Consider the following 21,895-nt stretch of genomic DNA (forward strand, 5'->3'; position numbering starts at 1 on the left):
ACAATGAAGATGAGTCAATCTTCAATGTGACTTTGCTCAGGTTTACATTTCCCCCAACACACACTTCATTATAGCAAAATTAGCAAAAACTAATTTGTTTTCTCATATTGAAATTAAATGTACATATTCTTAGATCAGGTAGTTTTTGTCACACAAATTGACTGTGCTTTGGGCAAGAGGACCCTGATTCATTATTTGAGATTTGCATGCTATCTCAATCTAAAGATTAATTACCATTACTTTATTAGTGCTCACTGACACAGTTCCCAAGTGCTGTTTGAAGCAGCACAGTGCTCTACAGATGTATACAGCAGAACCCATAGCACTGCAACATGAGCTAGCCCAAATTTAAACTGAGATTAGCAATTATTTTTGATTACTCCTAGTTACTACAGTTTGTAGACATTTACATGTGTGCCTTACAGCAGGGCATCCTGCTAACAATGAGCTTTCATGTGCTCAGCAAAGGAGAGAGGAGAAGGTTGTTGCCGTGCAGTTGGCACAGTCTCACCTGAACACAGGAATAATGCATTACTTGGCCAATCACTGTCACCGAGCAGTCATGTGTATGAAGTGCAAAGAGCATTTTCATGTTTAAGATAAAATCATTTATTTTAAATATTCAACAGTCAGTGCCTTCTTCATATTGTTCTCCCAGGGTGTCAGCTCACAGGCTCTGATTCCATGATGCCAGGAAGGCTACTTGTCAGCTGTTGTAGTGTGAGCAACAGCAGGAGGCTCAGAACAAGCATGTAAAATAAAATGCACACTCTAGAGACAGCAAAATGGCTGGTTTTCTACGTGGTATGAAGCGCTTCACTCTGCAGGAGCCCTCAGATCTCTGTGCTGAGCAGCTGGGTTGCACTTTTCTCCTATCAATAATAATGATAAATAATAATAACGATAGCAAAGTAAAAGGAAACTCTGAACTTACAAGCTGCATCTGGTGGACTTAATGCTCCTGCCTCCAAGTGCACAGGGATTAATTCGCCCACCTTTCCACCCACAGCCCCCTGCTTTCAGAGGGCTGGCTGGGGGGCTGAAATACACGACTGTCCTGTATCCAGGCAACGGGCATCCCTGAGGCTCTGCAAACCTCTGCAATGCACAGGAGGAGCAGCTGGGGCAGGTACCTCCCAGACTTCACAGAGTGCAGGACAGAAGGAGCTTTTCCAATTTTAAAGAATAAAGGCAGAGGGTAAAGCAAGATGTCCAACTACCTTCTGACAATGAAAGCACATTCCAAGGTCTTCCAAGGGCTGCCTGCTTTCCAAGCACTTGGAAGGTGCCAGGGACAGTCTGCAAAACTTACAGTGACCTTTTCTTTTCTTTCTCAGTGCTGTGTATGCTCTGACCTAGGTCCACCTTCTCCTACTGCAGGAACTTTCCAAATTTACTAGCCACCTATAGGCAGCAGTCTTAATTCCTGGGGCTGTATTTTGGCCAGACAAAACCTACCAGTGTCATGACTAATGGACATGCACCCACACCACCAGCCTTCAAGGACAGTCTGTGGGAGAAGAAGTTGGTTGAGAACAGATGATCCATCAATCCTTATATTCACAAAGGGAAAAAGTTCTTCATCGGTAAGTGATACAATTCTATAGCCCGGGAGGGGAGTGGGAGTATTTACACTAACTTCAGTGACATCCAGATTTCATATACAGTGCCTTGGGCAGGTTTACTCATGACACCCTGGTCCACTCAGTTTCCATGTACAGCTGATGTTGACAGAGACTGAGATGGTCTTACTTTGATGGAGATTCAGTATTTGAGGAAAGACCAAAGAAGACCATGAGTTAAGAAAGTTACAGACAAGACCTAAAACCCACACAAATCTTCCCTGAGCATCTTCAATTCTCAGATGATCTACAGGCCCCTGACATTCAAAACACATATTTCAGAGGATGAAGTTATTTGACAGTGAACTGGAAATATATTCTGTGGTATTCAGCTGCCTTCCAAACAATTATTGGAGCTGCCATATGGACATTCATACATATTGCAATATATACAGGGAAGAACGGTAATGAATGAAAAAAAGTATGACAAATTGCTGCATTAAGATACTCTGATCCAAACCAGACTTAATTCAGAGAAACTCCATGTCTAGTATGAAGGAGAGGTCACAGTGGCCCTTTCCTACCTTACTTGATGCTGTGTCAGTATTTGAGGATCTTAGCCATAAACATAATTCATGATACAACAGTGCACAGTAAACACAACAGATAGCCTAACTTGCCTCATCATTACAGTACCAACATACTATCCAGTCAGGATTTTTACTTCATTCAGCATGACCAGAAACATTAAACAAACACTACCTAGAAGTGCATAAAATTATAAAATCAGGAGCACTCTTCAGAGCTTGGGAATTCTCATGGCTCCTGCTGTAATCTCAGCTCCCTGCCCGAACCTTTACTTCTCTCTTAACAATTTATACAACCTCACTGCCTCGGCAAATAGCTTCTTTTCCTTCTAGCAGTGACATCTGTTATTGTAGGAGACAGCACAGTATAAAGTTACTCATTAAGGGAGGTAAAGAACTACCTCCCTGGAATATAATAGCACCTCCAGTTGAACTCTGGGGAAAAATAAGTACAGCATTTCTTTTCTCCTTTGCGAGCAATGGCATGGAACATCAAAAGGTACTGGCCCAAGTACACTTTATACAGATGTCCTCAAGGAGATTAATTCAAAGCATGTAATTCCCACTGCTCTGCAAAGGGCAGCTCTAGTGCCAAAGGGCCAGATCCTTTGCAATAAAGGGTGTGTCCTCCCCATCCAGCTACACCAATTTTACAACAATTTGCTTAAGTCAGAAGTGTGAGGCCAGACCTGGATACCAGGTCTTCTGGATTTCAATCTCAGTTCACTCACTGATATAAACAGAGGGAGGGCAAAGCTTTCTGTCTTTTACACCAAACCACTTTTCTCCACCAAATTCTTACTCAAATAAACACTGTCTTGAATCACATAAATCTTCTTCACAGCTTTTCCCTCCCCAACATGTCCATTTTGCAACACTGCTCAGCAAAAGCAAGAAGAGTTCCATCAAAGAATCTGGAGGTACAAGTAAGTGGAAAGACAGAAGAAAGATGGAGAAAGGGGCAGGTCAGTGACATGGCACCCCTGTAAAGCTGAAGCACAGGGGTCCTTTCTGAGAGTGGGTGTGCTCCAGATTAGAGGTGACAACAAAAATCAAGGGGACAATCTAATCTTGAGACTGTGATACCTTTAGAGCACACTTTGGCAAAGCCCTACCACCACTGTCTTCTTCAGGATGTACAACTTCAAATACCCATTTAAGTGTTTTGGAGAAAACAGGCCAGATGGTTTCACCCATCGCAAACCCAACTCTTCTGCCTGGTGCTAGTTTGTGCAAATCGATCCCTCACTCAGAAATTAAAAACAAAATGAGCAGCACTGAAAGACATACATCAGAGGAGCTCTGATTGAGAAGAAACCCAGAGCAGTGCTGATTGATTACTCCCAGAATGCCTTTCCCAGAAGCAATAATGAAGTACGTGCCTGGGACAGAAGCCCTGAGCAGAGGATGGAAACATTTGAAAAGCTCGCTGAGCCCTCCCCTGCACCCACAGACCTCCCTGTCTGATGAGCATATTTAAAACAGTTCAGCAGAGCACTACAGCTTGGGTCCCTACTAAAGAAAACATTCCCTTCTCTTCCATTCTCCTCCCCTTTAAATTTAGCTCAAACCTCAAATCTGGGAGCACCTCTACTATGTGTATAATGGTATCAGTCCAACATTCCTCAGTAATAGCATCACTTGGGATGGGGAGGAGAGCACAGCACACTGGGGGAAGGCATAGTACAAGGGATATAGGGAAGATAAACAATACCCTTTGAAGGTTTCAAACAGAGCCTACTGCTGGTGCTGAAGGCAGTTATTTTAATCCTCAGCTGCAAGTCACTGGGATACAATAAAAGAGAATTAGCTAAGAAAACATTTAATGATAACAATGAGCATTCATGCCTTATTCCTTGACTTGCAGCTGAGAGTATTCAGTAACTCAGAGGTGGATGGGAAAATAGGAACAAGAAAAGCTACATCAGGCAGGCTACCTGCCATTAAGAGTGGCAAAAGCAACTCATCAGCAGAAGAAGGAGTAATGTCCTAATGGTCATTCTCCTGTCAAACAAACCCCAGATTCTTTCAGAAATGGATCACACACACACACAAAAATTACATTAGCAAAAACAAAGAAAAATTGCTCTGCCTCAGTATGCCCAGAAAGAACTTAGCAAGAGGATAAAAAGATTTTTTTGTTCAGATGACAAAAAGAAAGATAAAACAACAGATGGGAAGAGTTGCCCCAGTTTGAACTGGAAGACTTTTCTTATAAAACAAAACAATACAAAGGTATTTCTTCACATCAATTCTCCAAAGTTTTATTTAATCTAAGATTAAACTTTATTTTGTAACATTTCCTAACTTAAAAAAAGAAAAAAAGCAACCCTCCATAAAACATGGCACCAAAGAAATCAAACTCTCTTTTTATAATATGTTTGGATCTAATCTTAATTGGAAAATGTTGGTTTCATTTTAAGTGTTGAAAAGATAAGCTTTGACATTTCTAAAACAATAATATATTGCATTAAAAAATCTGAGAGTAAGTATTTTGATGTTTACAAATATATATATGTAGCCCTACTTTTGATTGAAACTGTTTTATTTCAACTTGATTTTATGAAGATTTATGGTCTCTGTGAAGATTTTGGATATAAAACTTTATGTAATTTCTGTCTTTCATAAAAATTATCTAATACTGAGATGTGATTCACAGTATACTCACAGGAGAAGAATTATCAGAACACTAAACTTTTCATCAATTATCATTACTCTTGATCAATAGAAAAAACACATAGCAAAAGACCAATATCCCAAGCAGCTAAGGCAGCAACTTGGGATTAGCTTTGTCCACCTTGTGCTCAGGACTGTTGAGTACCCACTGGGATTCATATTGATAGTCCTAAACAACTAGATTTACACTTAACATCTAGCTAGTTTTAAGTTTTCCAAATGAGTTATTTCCAATTACATCTTGAAAAAAAAAAAAACCAAAAAACATTTCATCACTGCTTTTTAAATGTCACCATCGCTTATCTCCATTTCCTGAGATGGCTTGTTGAACATACACAACTTTATCCACCATGTGGTCATACTAAGTCACTAGGAGAATCGGAGCTTTGCTGTACTGATCTTCAGGTATTTTAAATGACCATAAATTGTGCTCATGTAAGTAGTCTGTACTTACAGTCTTTATTTTGAACACTGCCTTTTGGCAGAAGGAGACAGAATAGTGGAATGCCAGCTCCTGGTTCCAATCAGTTCAGCCTGACTTTGGCCTTCAGTGCTGCTACCAGATAACATACAAAATTCGGAGATGGAAAGGGAAATGGAAAAGCAAAGGTAGTTCTGGCAAGTGATTACACTTTCCAGTAACGTGATCCATACATTCAGCCAATTCAACTTACAGGCCAATAACTTGTGATAAACTTAAAGCTCTATTCTCAGAGCTGAACACTTAAGCATAGGCGGGGGAAAGGAACAAGCTTATTTCTTTCCTTCTTGATGACTGAATACGTGTGGGAAAAATAAATTAAAATTAAGGATATTATTTTTAGTTTCCTTGGAATGTACTTTTGGATGTACTTTGCAGCCAGAAAGGTTATAAACGGTCCAGGTCAGTTTGAGGAGTCAGTGACAAATTCTGCCACCCCATACACATGTTCTCTGTACTGCACTGGGTGTCCATCTGTCTCCCTCCAGCATCACCAAGGGCTACCCACCCAGAGAGCAGGCAGGAAAGCCCAAGCCTGACAACCCTGTTGCAGAACATCAGGAAAACAGTGTGTCAGACAGCCATAAACTCTAATATCCTGTCATTAATGACTGCCAGGGAAAGGTGCCAGAAACAGTTCAAGGTGGCAACTACGGAAAGCCAGTTCACAGGAAAAGCTTTCTCCTACCCTTCTGCGCTGTCTCTCCCATGCAGGAGGGAGGGACTAAGCTCTTAGATACTTTAAAATATCAAGATGGTGCTACATCTCATCTGAAAATTAGCACCTGGTTAGTGTTGGGGCATTTGAAAATAAACCTTTCAAAAATGATTTAAAAAGGAAGTTTATATTGCTTAAACATACTTCTTTGAATCTATTTATTTTTCCACATGCTGTTGGGAAGGTTGGTCCACTCATGCATGTGCTGTGCTCCACTTTTTCAGAAAAGGAACAGCTGCAGTCAGTCCCCTGTTCAGCTCAAGACCTCCACATGCTGGGCACTGGAAGCTAAAATACAGGCAGAGCAGTGTAATTATATCCCACTAGATGTCATTGGGCCACAAAATGCCCTCAAGTCCTCTCTACCTTGGTGTGACAGGAGTGTCACATGCTACCAAGAAGAACAGCCTTGAACGTCCAGCACAAGCATGTCCAAGGCTGTTCCTAGTTTCTTATCTGCCAATAGCTGTCAACAAATGTATCTGCCAAGGATATAATTCCCATCCATCAGAAAGTAACAGAAGGATGAGTCATTTTACAAAGGACAAACCAGCCATTAGATTATCATTATGTTTACTGTGCACAGCCTGTCCAGCAGCTTGACCTATGGGTAGGCTCCTCTCTCAAAAGAGCTCTCAAGATTTTGCACTAAATAGGCGCAGCAACACCAGCAAGAAACCTCAGCTTTAAAACCGGTCAGGGCATTCAAGAGTTGTAATAACCTCTTTCTTACTCTGCAAGTTTCAAAATCAACTAGTTCTCTTTAATTTTTTTTTTTTTTAATATAAGATGTATAGATTTTTTTTATGTGCAGTTTTTCACTTGAGGAAAATGGATTTCTGGATTACTTTCTTTTTTTCCTTCCCTTCCCTGTTCTTGCTTTGTCACAGAAAGGAGGAACAACAGAGAAAAATATGAAGATAAACCCTTCAGAATCAAAACTTTTTCATTTTCAGGTTTCTCTGAAAAGGAATGCAAAGTTTCACAAAGCTAGTTTTTACACAAAATAAAACACTTCTTCTACAAGAAAAGGCTTACCAGCTGTATTACCATCTTTTATATAGAGAGGGAAGGAAGGCAGACAGGAATCAAGCTACTTCCCTCTGTCAGCATGCAGGCTAGGCACAGAGCTAGTAATTGAATGCAAAACTCCCCAAACCCACTTCACTACTTATAGGGTAATACTATCCTTATTACTGATTTTAATAGTTATCGCCTTTCACTGATCCCAGGTCTTGCTCATAAGCCCAAGAATAAAAGCTTCAAATACACGCACATATGCCCCTCTTATATATCTGTTTTCTGAGAAATCTCTACAGTGAGAGAATAGTTCTAGCAGCTCTTAAACTAAGTCCTCAGCTTCACTCAGTAGTCTTCAAAATGCACAAATCAAAAGCAAATGTACTTCTCAAAAAAAATGTACTTCTCAAAATAAGCGATGCAAAGCCTTCACTGCCATTCTCAGTGACATTGTATTTCAGACACTCCACCTAGGATGCAGCACAGCAATGAAAGGCAGCTTTGCTTCCCCATCCTGTCAGATTGGGTAAACCCCATTTTCCCTTAACAAAGCACTTTACTCATCATATAGTCAGTCAAAAAAAGTTTTAAATTACTCTGTTGCATTAGAACTAAGTGACAGGAACTGTTAGAGATATATTTCTAATGACAATTTCTTTCCTCCTCCTTCATTATCATTTCCATCATTTCCAACTTCATAGGGAAACAGTAACAGCCAAAACCAGTCCCCACGTGAACCACGGTTAACATAAGAAGGATCAGCTCCAAGTCTCTGGGGCAATACCTCTGAAAAGGTCAATCCACTGCTGGCACAATCAGCTCTAGAGATTTTTGAGTCCTGTGGCTCTTCTTGCCACCTCTAGACCCATAAGAGACAGAAGGGGCAAACACATCCCACATTGTCAGCAGCCACTTGCAGCCTGATGAACCACCTTACAGCACCTTCCACGGGTAGAAGAGCTGAAACCTGCTACCCCAGCCAAGATCCCAAGTGCTGCTCCTCAGAGACAGGAGCTCACTGGTGGCAGACTGAAACAGTGCTGGCTGCACACACGCTGACTGCCCTCATGGTTGACCTGGCACTCAGCCCTCATGCCCCTCTTTCACTTGTTAGTGCACACACAACAAACATATCATCGCTGGCCACAGCAGTGACTGCGACATTTATGATGCGAGCAGGCTGTAACCAAAACACGTGGCCTGGGAGTTTGCAGGGAGCTTGAAACAATGGCTATTGGGCAAGGAGCATCCCATTTATCTGTGCAATGTTAACTCAGACGTCCAATGTCAACCATGTATGTGTCAGAAGCTGTTAGCTGCTTCACTGGTAATTTGAGAACCAAGCACGTGGGGCTTTGCATCGTTCCACACCACTCGCTGTGAGTGATATCTCCTCTTGATACCACAGTAGGCAGCATCTAGGAGGCACCAAATCACCTTTTGTGAAGAAAAAGCTACATGAGCACATTCCCCTGCTATACTGATGCAAACACAAGCCCAGAGTAAAGCAAAACCCAGAAGGCTTGCACAATAGTATCTTTAGTGTAAGCACAATTTATCATATGAGAAGATTCTCTTGCAGACTAATTTTGCAGATATTCAAGAGCTGCACAGCTTCTCCAAACAGTTAAACTCACAATCAAAAGAAAATATTAAAGAAAATTAAAACTTTCTCAGTATAAGAATGCAGGCCAATGCAGGCACCATTTACAGGCTTTTATATAAAACACCGAACCTTTAAGAAGTCCTTATTCCATTCTCAAAAATTTCAGTTTCTTTAAAACTTGTCAAATTGTTCAACATTTTAGAAAGAAAAAAGTGTATATTCTCAATGCATAAACAGATAATAATAATAATTGTAATATTGAACAATTATTTTTCTGCCAAAAAAGAGCTTATAGAAAGTACTTTTCCCTTTTTTTCACTTCTGTAATCACACCTCAGCATAACACAGATTGAGTATTATGACATGATTGTGGTAAATGAACCTCAAAATTTGTTGTTGCTCTTTCTAAGAGGGAACAGGGTTTTGTCTGGTTTTACTTTTAACAAGTTTGCAACAGTATCAGCTGCTGAACAGATTTTTATAGGGAGAATCAACAGGGCATCACAGGAAGTCAGAAGTGATGGCAACTATAGGAAGAACGACTGAAGATGTATCCCAATTATGGATACAAAAGGATACAAGAGGAAGAGTGCCCAACTCTTATGCTCGCATGCACAAGCACACATTCCTTCTTCTCCTAGAGCTGGCTTTTTCCCAGCTCCCAGACTTATGCTTTTCCCACTCCAGGCTCTGCCTCTGCTTTCTGGAATCAGGGGATTCAACCTACTTTGTGCTCATGTTGCTCCAGTTGTTCCTGTGTACAAGTTGCTAAGTGGGTTTGTTTGAAGGTCAGACTTATTTCAAAAAAGCAGGCAGTTTCTCTTCATCAACAAGTGACAGTTGCACCAGGAAAAAATCCCAAACCTCAGGATCCTTTTCCTGAGCTGGTGCATGTTTTGACCGACCCCTGCTACCCATGAAAGAACCTCAGCCTCTAAAATACTCTTGCTCACAGCCTTGCTTCCTGCGGGCTCAAATATTTCAGATGCCTACGGAGATAACTGGACTCTGGTCATGTCCAGCAGTGGACTCGGTCAAAAGGTGAGATCCCCTTGTAAGAATTGAGGTGTGCTTACATCAGGGCTGCAAACATACATGAATAAAAGGTAGATTGTGAAAAAAAAAGGACACAGAGGGGTACTCTGTGCCTCTGTTCCATTGCCTCAGCATCCTCTTAAGCAAGAAAAAACATTATTTACATTTATTACTCATTGTTACTGAGCTCAAGATGCAGCAAAATCTAATATCCTCAGCTCCTGTCATAGTAGCTGAATGTCATAATTTTCTACTGCTGCTTTGCCTAACCACCTGGACTAACAAAGTAAATCTTTTGCACAGCCCAAGACTGAATACATGCATACCATAGCCTACCACTTTCCTTTTGGCTAGAGCTGCCACCAAAACAGAACAACTTTCAACAAGGGGGGGGGGGAGAAAGCAACTGTTAAAAATCAATTTTTAGAAAGAATGTAGCATGATGCCATTTTCCTTATATGGCAACTGGTATCCCATGTGGAGGCTCAAACAATAGCCAGCCTGGCAGGAGGTGGAGTAAGAAGATGACTTGGGGGAAAAAATTTATATATATATATTCCCTGCTGGCCCTCACCCTCCATTTCCTCTTGGATTTCTTTGTGACTGCATTGAAAGGGGTCAATAGCTCCCAGCTTGAGAAATGCAGCTTTTGAAAGGACTATCACCAGCATCTGTATTTAAAGCATGCCTTTTACTTCTCAATGCCCCCCAGCTAATGCAGAGCTTTTAAAAAGTGAGCAGCAAGAAAACTTCCGGGAGGAAAAGGAAAGGTGAAGAGTAGAAGAGAAACACTACTTATCTGCCTTGGCTCTACTGACACTTTCACTGGAATAAAGCTTGATTGGCAAAGCAAGGACAGGGAACATAAGCTGCAGATGGATCTAAAGCTCTATGGATCATTACACCTTGCTCAGTCACCACCTCCCCATTCTTTAAAGTACATTCAAAATCACTACATGAAGTAGCCAAGCACCAAGCTGGAAAAGAATTTCAAAGGGATTAAAAACAATGGGAAAATTAGCACTGAATATTTGCAACTCAGTCTTCAGCGTTTAAGAATTTCGGATCTGACAAACACAGGCAAACTAGTCAAATTTTAACAAATTTTTTCTTGATAATGAAACACTGGTCCAGTGGCTAAATTCATATTTAGGCCTTCTGATTGAGGAAATACTCCAGAAAAGCTATGACATGCCAGAACCAGGATTTATTGGGAGGGAGGAGGAACAGGACTATAACCTCCTTTAATGCCATGGGATGCATCCCATGTGGAAGGCTAGCACGTTCCCAGTTTTTCAGGACCCCAGGCTCCGCTTCACATTGCAGCTTCATTCAAACATCAATAGCAATTATATTGCAGTTGCTTTCTTTATTAGGATGTGGTTTTTAGTTTGGAAGTGGATGAATCCAAGTGTCCACACACGGAGTTTGTACAGCTCAGCTGTTACTATAGTCTCCAGGTGTAAACCAGTTGAAACTCCATCCATGTGCTTTAGAATCTAACAGTTTTCATTAATAAAACTTGTCCAAATTTGAAAAGCAAAATAGGTGAAATGTCACAGAAGGAACCTCTACTTTGTATTAAGTGGAGATTATCTAGATAAGACCAGCTATGATTTTCCAGATCCAATTTATTTGACTTTATATGCATCTCGTTATTTGACTGGAGTCTTTCAGTCAGCATTAGAGAAACCCACAATATTCATCTACGACAAGCCTGAAATTCTCAGATGGAAAGGTGGAGTGGTACCTCCAGCAGCACCACACACAGCAAAGAGCTATTTCATATAACTCCTATCAAACTGTCCAAGAGGGAAGTCAAAAATGAGGCCAGAGAATGCTCTAGAAGCAGAGAAGTAAATTGCGTCTGAGAGTCTCTAGCACTGGCAGCATATGACTTTGCATTTCACTTCAGTTTCCAATCATACTATCTTTCTCACAGGCATTCAAATACATTAGTCTGTGTCTTATCAGATCCTGAATTACCACTGTAGAAAAGCTCCTGTCTGAGAAATGTAGTTCAGAGAGGTTTATGGGGCTGTAATGAGTACTGACAGATAAGCCACACTCATGCAAACACACTTGCAAGTGATGTCTGGTTTAACACAATACAGCCCTAAGCCTTCCTAATACAGCATAGGAAACAAAATCCTCCCATCACCTACTACTAATTGCATCTGCAGTGGTCAGGAGTTGAAAGAGAAGTAAGCAGATTAATTCTATTAGACTGTGCAATAGTATCCCAAGGGGACAAGGGAAAATCCCATCATTTAAATCAGGACTGGTAGACACTGCTGGGAACGATGTTACATACTAGTAGGGGATTAAGAGTTTGGACTAAAGGGCCTCATTTTTTCTAGATCTGGTTTCCATGAGTCATAGTGATTAGAACTGCAAGGCTTTCCTGTTTGGTGTTTTTTGGGTTTTTTTCCTTTTTTTCACCTAGGGATGACCTGAAACATCTTGCCCAGTTGAAAACTCAAGTATTAAATTAATTTCTTACTTAACCCCTTCCCCACAACATATCCTTCCCTATTCCTTTTTCTTAAAAAGTTTTCTGTTTAAATTAAGGTAATTTTTAATATAAAATTATTTTGGAACAAGAGGTCTAAGTACTGTTCTAACAATACCTTGTATGCAACGTTTTTCTTTTTTCAGTATACTCCTCCCACACTTTTAACACGTATTTATCTCAACTATATGAGTAGTCTTGATCCTCTGAAAGTCCTTTTTATTCTGAAAACCATTCCCCATGCTGTAAATACAATGTAAGGTTTCACCCCTCCAGACATGGCAGGCAGAGGTGACAAAGGAGTGGAAAAAGTCCTCTGCGGAATCCAATGCAGCATGCCCATACCCAGCAGAAGCTGAACCTGAGCATCAGGAGCACTGTTTGCCTTACCTGTGTGCTGCTTTGAGGGGACAGACTTTCAGAGAAATATTTGTTCTCTTCAAGAAGAAGTCAGGTTGTGCTGAACATGCATCGGTCAGGATCCTTGCTTCAGATCGCTAGCACTGTGATCTGGGCTGGTCAACCTGTCAGAAACAGCAAAGAAAATACATAAGACACATACCTCCATACTGGGAGTGAGGAGAAGACTGTGACCTTGTTTCACTCGCCTTGTCCTGCTTAGGTAAAGATCAGCTCTTTCTTGCACACCTGAAGAACATGAGGGGAAGCATCTGGCAGTGACCCTGAAGACCCTGTCGAGGTCTGGACTAAAGGCAAAATCTCCTTCCTCATGTTCCAGTTCCTTAAACCAGCCAGAAAAGGGCTTTGACCAGAAGGCAGGAGGAGGACAAGACTATTTGAAGCAGCATATGAAAGAAGCAATAGAGTTGCTCTGCATCTTCCCCTCCTGCTCCCCTGCAAAGCAGAGAAGAGTCACCACGGAAACAGGAGAGGACAGAAGCACCAGGAAGAGATGCTGTGAGTCCCCAAAAGGCAAGTCCCAGAACAGAAGATGGAGCAGTGTGTGGTAAAACAAAGGTAGTTACATGTTTACCACACACTCCCCTTTCTGTACTGTATGCAACAAATACGCACACACATGTTCACTTACTGGATGGATGTTAGAGTACAGCTGTGTGCTGAATGGAGGGAGCCAGAGATGACTGAGGACGAAAAAGAGGGCAAGGTGGTAGAGCTGAGAGGCAGGCAGGGATGGGAGGAAGATATCAACAGATACACAAGGGCTGAAAGCAACAAAGCAAGCAAAAGAAGTCTGCAGAAAGGCATGAAAGGCCAGTGGGAAAGGAGGGGGATCATGCCAGATCCTGTCTGTTTTCTACTTGCAGAAATCAGCCAGACACAGGGCACAGAGGTGGAGCCATCACTTTAACAGAGCGATTGCTCCATAATGGCTTCACTCTGGAGAACAGCAGTGAGTCTGGATCTCGTTCTCCCTGACAGCTCCAGTTTAGATATGAAGATGGCGCCATGTAAATCCATTTCATAATATTAATTCTCTCCTGTCTAGTCTACCTTGCTGCTTTGCTCTCTTTTGAAGCCCAAATCCTCTATTCTGCCCAGCCCCTCCAGCATCCCAAAGCCAATGCCAAGTGTCCACATGCAACATCAGGGAGCACCACTGACCACCTCGCATCACAATGCTTAGTAACTTCTCCATGGTCAAGATGAAAAGTTGGGAGAGAAGGTCCTTTCCCAGCAACTCCACTCAGCAGCCCCCATAAGACACTGAGACAGGGCTACAGCCTAACATGTCAAACTCCCCTTCTTTGTCATGCTGTCTGGAGATGACAGCCACACTGAGCTGCACTAGCATCCAGTAGGTTACAAAGCTACCTACAAGCCAGCTGGGAAGTGCTAATGTCACATCAGACCACATGAAAGGAAATTCCTTCCATACACAGCACATCATCCCTCTGTCTGCAGCTCCCTGCTTCCCACCACAGAGGTGTTATTTCACACTTACCCAGGATGAGGAAGAGGGTGTAGTGTGACACAGGAATACTGCATGCTGTGCCCACCCTCTGACACCCTGGTGAGGAGCCCTAGACATTCATCTTATGTGCACTAGAGTGGCAGCGTGGTCTAGTGAGCAGAGCAGACCACCAAACCACTACTCAGGCAGATGTTCTCCATGCCCATGTCGCTAGTGGAGTGTTTCATCACACTTTCAGCTGTTGTTCATCCTCCTGTGGGTATTTGTTTACAAGTCTCTTCCCTGCTCTGCACCTGGCATTTCAAATACACACCTACCAATCACATTCTGGTTTCTTTAAAGAGGAAGGGTAAGTATTTGAGAGGTGCAAGTGCTTGTATGGAGAAAATGCACGTCTGTACACTTCTGCACAGGAGAACGTGTCCGCTGCCTGGTAGAAACATATCCTATTGAATACAGTCCTATTCCTTTCAGACATGCAGTATTGGGTAGTAACTCCCAGCCTTTGAAGACAGTGAAGGAAAAAAATATTCAGGTTTGTAAAGCTACCTGAAACCACATGATGGAAAGTGTCAGGCAGGTGTACAGAGAGTCATCAAAAATTTGATTCAACGGCATCTTAACTAGCAATTTTTCCTTTCCACTATGGAAGAACAGTGCTATCCATATAGGCAAACCCCATTCATCCCCTATTACTATTCTAGCTGATGCACCACTGTGATCAGAAGCATAGGGCTCTAATATATTTAGGGTCACTAATAATGTATTTTGCCTTCTGTGCATGCTTGTTCAAATGAGAGCTGTCAATCATCTCTATTCAAGAAACATTAAGAAAAAAGATGTATCAGGCCATCTAAATCCTCCTCTCCAGTAGGTCATGCCTCTCCTCTTCCCCCTGCTTTGTTTGTATGTAGTCCAATTGAGAGTCTCAAATAGCAGAAATATTCTCCTTTCTTACAGCAGACTTCAGAAAAGTCTGATGGAGAGCTGTCTTAAAGACTTGTTGCATGCATAAAGAATCTATTTTTTTTTTTTTATTTTAAATGTGATTCTGTTGTATCTGATTAGAGCAAAAGCATTATCATGTGAGAAATGAGAATAAGGACTATAAAAGCCAGACACCTTCTCTGAGGCTGATGTAGAGGCACAGACACTGACAGCTGCACCAGGGGATCCAGCACTCCTTTAGCCTGCTGGTGAATTTTCAGAAGAGTAGGCCCAGCAGACTATAGATCACCTGGGCTCAATATATTTTTAATATGAAAACAAAAATAAACAAGAGCTTAATGTGGAATTTCTCCTGGTTGTTGTACTGGTCTAACATTCTCTCTAATCTCTACTGGCTGCTATCAGAGACAAGACCGTGGATTAGACATGATCTGACACAGCCTAGAAGCTCACGAGTGCCCCTCCCACTGCACTGCACTGAGATACACCCTTGGGGCTTTAGACTCTGTGGCTCCTCAGTTTGATTTAAGGGGTACAAGTGACTCTGCTGGAATTTAGCTTTTAAAACAAATTTTATTTTAAATCCAACCCACATTACAGCTTCCTCCCCACTTCAGTGTTTGTATGCTTTGGGGCCCCAGTGGTGGTGTATTTTGCAAGTGACTTTTTTTCTTCCTTGTATATTTGTACAATCGCACACATGCTTGTATAAACCCACTTAATCAAGCATAATGAACAAGAGTTTTCACTATATACTGACACAGAGATCAGGAGGAACACAAAGAATTCCTATCTAACGTTTTATACACCACAGACAACACCAAAACAGATGTCAAACAAGCCAGTTCCTCATTACTTAACACAACACAAACCTCTGTGCATTAAATACAGCTGAAAGGGAGCTGTGGAGTTGGTATTAGCGTGATAGATGTTGAGATGAGCTACATCAGAACTGAGTATCTCAACCTGAAACAGTGCATTTTAAGAAGGCATCTGCTTATTGTTTGATATGTGTATTTATTTACATAGACAGCTTGCTGACATGGTGAAAGGTTGGGGAGGGTGGTGTAGGCTGGCATTTTAAACTCTCAGCAGGCATTGGGCATGCAGTTTATTATCCTTTGGTCATGTCACAAGGTTCCATTTTATTGCTGAGTGGCGACAAAAGGGGGGAGCAGGGAATGGAACAAGGGTCCCCTCCACTGTGCAAACTTGATTCCCGACCAGGAGCTTGCCCTCAGCACACAAGGCAGCATTTCCAAGCTCAGCCTCCACAGGCATGCTGCCCCTAGGGCTCACCTTCCAACTTCTGAGGCCTCTGTGCCTTTGATACAGACATGAGAAGAGTCCCTGAAAAACAAGTCAAGCACAGCTCCTTGTGCATAAAAAGAGATCTTTTTTAACAAGAAAGAAAATTAATTAAGTGGGTAAAATCCCACAGGTTGAAACAGCAGCTGAGGAATTATCTTCCTATCAGGTTGGTAATGAGGACTGAAAAACCTCACACAGACATTAACAGCTTCATATGGGCTCATTGGCATTCCAGATCAGATGCGAGGCATGGCATTCCCACGAGCACCAGATGCAGCTCCAGTTACAGACCAGACTATGGGCAAACCACATTTTGCCCTGCTCAAAACAGTATTGTCATGATGTCTGAAAATTAAAGGTACATACCTATCTACAGAATAACTTTTTCTCACAGAAATTATGCCCAGAGAGACTGTAGGTTGCAACATCCAATGCCCTGGGTTGTTCCCACACACCTCTGAAACCTGTGTTTAGATATATAAGTGTGTGTGTGAGAGAGATTTATTCAACATGCTGTGGGGAACAGCCAGCACACATCTAGGTGCGTATCAAATGACATGATCAGACACTTACCAAATCCACGACTTCTACCCTATTGATTTCTCCACCAACACTGCTGGCTGCTTAACCGTTAACACTCACAAGTACGACTCAGTACTAATAAAATAATTATTGCAGATTATTTCCCAATCCCTGAAATGGAAAAGCTCCCTGATTTGGGGTCAATGACAAGAATGGCAAGCATGATGCATTCATGGTAACCATGAAGAACCACAAAGCCTACTGAACACCACACTGAACTGTGCCAAGCTATTCAAAGCTGCATTTCAGAAATGCCTTAACTTCCCCTACTACTGAGGCAAAGAAATTTGTCCTCTACTTTCAAAAGAGAAAGAAAGAAAAAAAGATGTGAACTACTGACCATTTGTCTCAAAATATGCCTTTGGACGTCTTCCTGCCCTTTTGTTACTGTTCATATCACAAGAGTCCCTTGAGGCCCCATAGAACCAAGGTTTTTACTGTATGGAGCATAAAGGAGTCCTCTGCCAAAGAAGCTTGCTGACTAAACAGACAAAAACAGGAAAAAGAAAACACTACTATTTCCCTTGTTAGAGATGGGAAGAGAAATACTAGTGGTAAAGTATGTTATCAGTCAATACAGATGACATCCCTACCAGATGAGATGATTACTTTGAAATTGCATTGAAATGAAAGATACTTCTTGTAAAGGTTTCACTAATTGCCTAGACTTACCAAAGACTAAGGATAATGCAGTATTTCTCCACTATGTCTGCCTCTCATTAATCCAAATGGCCTCTGTGCCCTAAGCGTATTGGAAGAAGAAACCAACGGCACTTCCTCAGCAATAGGATTAAATTACCTGCCCTGAGCAATCAGGTTGCCTAACAGAAGCATTTGCGTTGTTATTAATAGCCACTTCAAACAATTTCAAGTCATTGTTTAACAAGCATCACTACTTGCTTAGGTTTTTTTGAGTTTGAAATATCTGTAGTGCATAAACAGCAGTCAGTCTGTTTTCCAAGTTATTCTTTCTTGTTTCACTCAAAAATAATGTTTTCTGTCAGCCTGAACTGTTAATTTAGGTTTGCTGTTGCTGCTCTCTCCTCTTTCCTTGAATAAAGGGCTGGCTGATCCCTGCGATACTATAGCACAGAATTTGGGTTTTCACACCCAAGCTGTCACTCTATTAGCTCTGGCAATCTGGCTGTTTCCTATCGTATTCTTTAAAGGTTCTCATTTACCTCTCATATCTCTGTCCTCAGATTCACCTGACTGGACATGTTGACACCTTTGGGCAGGATGTTCCCAGAATTACAGAAGCATACAAGGGTGGAAAGAAAACAGTCAGTCAATGCAGCACACACTGTATGTGCAGTGAGGGTGAATGTCTATTATAGCAATTCAAACATCTCCTGGTAGTGAGGTTAGTTTGGAAAGGCTTTGATTCCTGCCTAGGGAATTCAGTGTCATTTGCTTGCTCCATAAGAATGCCATGGGCTTTCTCGTGCAGTGTTAGATCCAAATATACTTTTATGTATTACAGAGTTTTATGTATAATACATGTCTGTGTGATTCTGGTCCTTCAAAAGATTTCTCAGTGCAAAAGCTAATACAGAATGGAGCACTTCATGGAGTTGTACAGCTCTTCAACCCTCCTTTGGAATGCATCATTAGTTCTGCATAACTGATATCTCTTGTTTTATCTTCTTCAAATCCCCTTTCTTTAAACAAACTCTAGATTCCCCCACTCCCCAAAAAATGCCTCTTAAGTCTTGATTGTTTTTCTTGAAAGACACAATAATTTTAAAGGGCTTAGCAGGAGTATTTCAGGAGGAAAAACCACACAAAACCCAATAATCGACTGATAAAGGGCAAAGAGAAAGCCACAACCAGCTATGGAAAAGGACATGAAATGCTGTTCCATTATCCTCTTGAAATGAAGAGTAAAATCTTGCAAAATTCCATTCCAGTGTCCGCAACTCTGCCTAAATCCTCCTGACCACCGTAACAAAGCCATTACATACCACACATCTCAGCATTTTCATCATGTTCCAAACATCTAGCACATGGCTCAAAGATTTTTGTCCTTCAAAGTAATGAATCTTGTGAACAGTGCATGAAATCAGATTGCTAAGTGCAAAGGGAAAAGGAAGTTGATTTTCTAAGAAATGAAGGAAACCACCCTCTCCTCTCATATCCTGCTTTATGTTACCCACTGAGCAGGTCAGGTCTCCTTGCCCACATGCTACATCATCTCTGCATCACCTCTGTCACTCAGTCTCCAACCTTCTGCTGTTCTTAACTGCTTCTTCATAGAGTTTGCAGGTGACTCCAGCTTTGCACAGGTTCAAATAAAACACAATAAAGATCTGATTTTTTCAAATTACTGAACTTAATCTCTGAGTAAACACTACCATAGAAGGGTTCAGTGCAAATACAACTCCTGTCTAAGTCAAATTAGAGCAACTTTAAAGATTATCAGTGAGGAAAGTTCATTAAACCATGCAAGCCTGCAAAGACCCACACCACACATGGAAGTACAGTTTAATTAACTTGGTTGGAAACTGTACTGTCATTGAACAGTAGGGCTGTTCATGGCAGGAAACTTCAGTAAGGGTAGAGCTGAGCCCTACAGAAATAGCTACTAGATTTTCAAGTATGAAAAAACAGATGCCAAAATGTAAACACTATTAAAGGCCTCAAAAACATTTGCTCTGTCTGCACAACAGAAAGGTACCTATTAATCACAGAAAGCCAGTAACTGGAAGAGATGAAGAACACAGTCAGCCAAACAAACAGCAACAGAAGATAAGGAACAACTTCAAGTTAACACCGGGCAAAGAGACACATCCATCTTTTTCTTCTTCTCCCAGAAAATAAAAACATTGTCATATTATAAGAGCTATGTTTTTCTTTTTCCCTTCTACTCTTGTAGAGTTACTTGTTAAAAAAAAAACAACCAACCAACCCACCCAAACTTCTGACCATAATATTTCAGGAAAGAAAAATCTAACAGACTTTTTTTCTGGAAGGCAATGTTATAAGTGGTCAAAACTTTTCAATGGTCCAAAAGAAACATGATTACCAGTAAATGCATTAGCAATTCCAGCACATGTTAGAAATATAGAGATGAGGTAATTGTTTCCTTAGCTGAGGCTCAGTTGTACAAGCACCTTAAAGCCATTTTGTGCCACGTGGCATTCAGCAGAATTACAGCATATCAGAATGGACTAACTAAGGAGGAGAAAGGTATTTATTTCTTATTGGTATGTTTTGGTGATGATGCTTCTGAGGACTCATACCAGCTTTCATTACTAGAGCATGTTCCCTATTTAATGTTTTTCATCATCTGCTTTTTCCCCAATCCTTCCCACTGGTTTTCTCTTCTGTCCTCTCCTACTTACTGAGCTAGTAATCAAAACCAGGGCAGAATAGTGGAAATTGCAAATATGGAGTGGGTCAGGCAGTTTAGATCAAGGACAATTGTTGCTATTACATGGCACAGACAGAACAAAATACTCAGAGGTTCTGCAACATCACTGGTTGAAGCCAGCTTTTCATTCTTAAAGGATCTCCCAGAACTGGAGAAATGGGATGCCATCCCTCTGAAAACTGCAGAAAGCAAGCTCTTTGGCTCATTGCCACAGTGCGTCAGCAAAGAAACATCTCTCCCTAGCTTTCCCAGGTATTTAGACAGTTTTTAAAATGTGAGATAATGTTTTTACAGAAAACACTATATTGTCAGAGAATAGTCTTTTGGAGGACTCTCCTAGACAATTAGTGAAGGAGCACTTCTGAGCCTTGAACACAGGAGGAGGGATGCCAAGGGAAACTACAGTTCCATTGAAACTGAGGGCAAAACTCTGCTTCTGAAATAGGAGCACAACCAGATTCCAAACAGATGGATAGAGAGCAGCTTCACAAAGGTTTCAGAAGTGGTCAGTGGTTTGGAGATGCATCTGTACAAATGTCCCAAACCACATATTCAAGACTCCTCAGGCAAGAAATACTTAGCCATTTCTGAAAAACCTGGCCCTCTGGAAGTGTTTCAAGTGAAACAAAGAAAAAATCTGCCCCATTCTCAAAGCTTTTAGATGTCATTGAAATAAATGGTGGGACTTCTGCCTTGGTTATTAGCACACAATTTTAAAAGTGTTTCCAAAATACTTCACATGCTGATGTTATCAGTTTTTGGAGCCTGGTCATGTAATAGTCTGTGGAAGCCAAAATGTAATTTATTATCAGCCTTAACAATAAAGAAGGCTTCTGACTCTCAGGTTTCCTCCTGACAGTGGTACCCAAGGGGTCCCATTGCAGGGACTATTCCTTCCAACCAAGACTCTACAATCTGTTTTTCTATTACAGAGCGACCTGCAAAGGTATGTCTTAAAAATGAAAATGGCCTTATCTTTTGCCAGGCCCTTTCCCATGCATGGGGTTTTTTATGTGTTTTCTTTTTTGTTTGGTTGGTTGGGTTTTTTGTTTGGTTGGTTGGTTTTTGTTTGTTTGTGTGGGGGGTTGGGTGTTTTTGTTTGGTTTTTGGTTGGGTTTTTTGGGGGGTTTTTTTGGTAATTTCAACTTCTTTCTTTTTTTTTTTTTTTTTCCCAGCATTTCAATAAATGGCACACCTGCACTTCAGCACTTTGCACCAGTCTAGAAATAGTGAAACTGAGAGAATTGGAAAAAGGAAAGACCAACATTACTTGTAAAACAGTTTAATGAAGACAGGGTGTGAACTGAAATAAACCTATTGGCCTTATAATCAGCAACAGGAGTGTAGTGTTTACTGGCACTTAGCTTTTGACTGCAGCATTCCACAAGAGTCTAGAGGAGGCAGCATACCAACTAATTAGGCTGGCATTGACATCAGGAAAGCATGACAAGGAAACAACTGCACAAAAACTCTCTGCTGCATTATTTATTTTGGTCGCTTGGGCCACACAAGTCCACCAAGAGGCTCCCAGCTCAGCTGTGGCATAGCTCCTAGGACAGCTGCTCTGGACAGCTGTATTTAATTTTGGGT

General features: G+C 41.3%; 1 protein-coding gene across 3 annotated transcripts in view; it reads right to left on the minus strand.

Moving 5' to 3' along the window:
* TSPAN18 (tetraspanin 18) overlaps window positions 1-21,895 on the minus strand; it is a 117,109-nt gene that overhangs the window by 45,485 nt on the left and 49,729 nt on the right. For all 3 annotated transcript variants that reach the window (XM_050336397.1, XM_050336398.1, XM_050336396.1), the window contains exon 2: window positions 12,588-12,721. The gene's annotated coding sequence lies outside the window, so the exon portion shown is untranslated. The remainder of the gene's footprint in view (window positions 1-12,587; window positions 12,722-21,895) is intronic.

This window comes from Myiozetetes cayanensis, unplaced genomic scaffold (genome assembly GCF_022539395.1).
Source record: "Myiozetetes cayanensis isolate MyiCay16 unplaced genomic scaffold, myiCay2020 scf6-25, whole genome shotgun sequence".
Lineage (NCBI taxonomy): Eukaryota > Metazoa > Chordata > Aves > Passeriformes > Tyrannidae > Myiozetetes > Myiozetetes cayanensis.